Raw genomic sequence first — 2,788 nt, 5'->3', positions numbered from 1 at the left:
AACTATTATCACAATCACCAATCATATTCATAACGCTACCTACGCTTATGGAGCGCAGAGCAGAGTTTTGGTGAACAGGCATATGGAGAACGCAGTCAGTGGGAAAAGAGACTGCTAACTGGTTTGTAGTTCAGGATTGCTGATCTCTCAGGAAGGACATGCCGCTCCACTCGGAATTCAGTCGGGTGCACATTCTAGAGATTAGTTGGTCAACAGATAATGATCTAGCAATCCTATTGATGATTGATCTAAGATTGAATACATTTTCTTCTATCTAATGGACAGAATAATCAATTGCAGCCCTGTTCCCTGTAACGTCACAACTTCATTATCCCCTAAATTAGTTTTCTTTACACAGTGCAAACGGGGACTGCTGATACTTAATGCATAATCACATGGGTCAGATTCACCAAAATGAAAAAAGAGATGCACCGATACATGGGCCTTACGTATCAGTCGATACTGAGCATTGATCTGAAACCAGTGTTTAATCAATAAGCTGAATGCCTCACTGTGTAGAAGTGACTGGGATCATTCTTTTATGAGTGAGGCAACATCAGGCTACACTTAAACACTACTTTAACTTTGTAGCACAAAATGTAACAAATAGAGACATAGATAATGTACTGAAGTGTTATTTATTAAGATAATGGTATCCGAAATTAGACCGGCCCATTGTCCCCAATCCAGACAGTTGTTTTAGTTTTATGCTTGCCCAATACGTTCTGATAGTACTGACCTTGTGATGGGACATGCTCAGCATAAGTTCTCCTGCAAAAGTCCATCAACACATGTCGATTTCTGCTCGTTACATGCATACAGGCTTTTCAAAATAAACTTCTGTCTTCACCAGAAACGACCTAATTGGATTTAGAAAACAAGCCTGCTGACCTCGGTTTAGAAAAGGTCGTGAAATAGTTCGGTTTGGAAAAAGATCGTAGATTTTGGGTTGAAAATAACCACAGAAGTGTCGTGACGACATTACTTACGTGACAGATAAATCGTTGACTTGTCGTTCCACATGGTGAACAGCGGTCTGCTGAGTGAAAGATCGCTGGTTGTTGGAACCCATCCATCTCCATCTCCCTGCCCCGGTACTGTGTGGGCTTTTACGGTCTTTATACGTCCTCGTTTATGATTACGTGGATAATATACAAAAGAAGTTCGAGGGATAGCTAGGAATTACGGCGATTTCTTTCCATAGGTTTAGCACAGGAACGCTGGATGAGACCAGCCTGCCCATCAATGTGACAATCTCTGTTATATAACATGTGTATCGTACCACTGACACACCAAATGATGGGTAATGATTTTTGGGTAGCCTAATTTAAGACAAGATAGTCCTTTATTTGCCCCACAGCTGGGACATTTGCTACTTTTTGTAAGAACAATGTATGCCAGCTTAGACATATCGTGACCCTGCTATAAGCCTGTAAATCCAGGTGATAACCAAGCACAAAATGCAGTTCATTGAGAAATAATCAGTGGTAAAAGGATCACTGCTGTGTTACTACATTGAGATGAAATTAATTCAACAAGAGTTTTTGGTTGCATTGAGACTAGTTTTACAGCATCATGACATCACATGAGAGCATCATGACATCACATGAGAGCATCATAGGAAATGCAGTAACGGAAAACACCACACATTCACAGACATACATATGATTGATGTCCTGTCCGCACCATTTATATCAACAAAATAAAAAAGTGATACCAAACACAAAAAACACAGTCGATGAATGACAACCAGGACGTACGCACACAAACATGCACACACCAGCGCGAGGTGCTGCGGTCTTCTTACTCTGATCTCGACTGCCTTGGCCAGGACCCGCTCGTCTGTCTCCACGACGTCGGTGTCCCTGGGGGACGACCAGCAGAGGAGACAGGAGTGTTTAAGGAGGGAGGAGAGGGAGCGGTCGCTCTTCCAGTCCGCCTTCCCTCCGTCGTGCCCTCCTTCCCACGATCCCTCTATTTTTTCCTGCTGCACTGCACGCTCCTCCATTGCTGCCCCTCGCTAGCTGTCGCTACACTGCAGAGGAGGCGGAGCTGCCTGTGTGTGTGTGTGTCCGGGGTGATAGATGCACACGGGCAGAATGCACCAATGTCAGAATGGGAAGGGGGGGGGGGATGTATTTCCTCTCCTCTAGTCTCCTCCCTTCATGCTTCTCCTCCTCCTTCCTCACACATCTCTCCTCTCCTCTGTCTCTCCTCCTCCCCCACTCCATCACCACCACTGCGGTATGCATCAGTCCAAACACACACAAACACACACACACACACACACACACACACTGAAAGCAGTGACTGAGCCATTCATAAAAATCCTGGAGCATGCAGCAGCAGTCTGCACCGTTACCAACCAATCAATAATTATTCCCTAATGCATTTTAAAAATGTGTCCAGATAATTAACTGTAAAACATTTTAACCGCATCAATCATTAACATCAAATCATCCATTTGTGTGTTGCATTATTATTAAAATATAAAATAAATAGTAAGACACTACACAATGCTGTGCAGCAGACTAGGTAAGTAAGAGAATAATTAAAGCTGCACATATGGACACTGGAGATATTATCAATCAAGTGGATATGTTAAGCACAAATTATAAAATCTAATGTCATCAAAGGTGTACAGAACCACTTGCATGTCAGTTGTTTTTGGTCAGTAGCCATTTTGGACTATATCCAACCCTTTCCATATTTCTTTTGGCTTATCTTTCTTGTTTGTTTCCATCTAATGAATGTAAGTCCAGTATTCACTCTCTTTTTTGGTTTTAGT

The sequence above is a fragment of the Pholis gunnellus genome, assembly GCF_910591455.1.
Source record: "Pholis gunnellus genome assembly, chromosome: 14".
In the NCBI taxonomy this organism is placed as follows: Eukaryota; Metazoa; Chordata; class Actinopteri; order Perciformes; family Pholidae; genus Pholis; species Pholis gunnellus.
The sequence above is the reverse complement of the archived record's forward strand: the minus strand, read 5'-3'. Positions refer to the sequence as shown.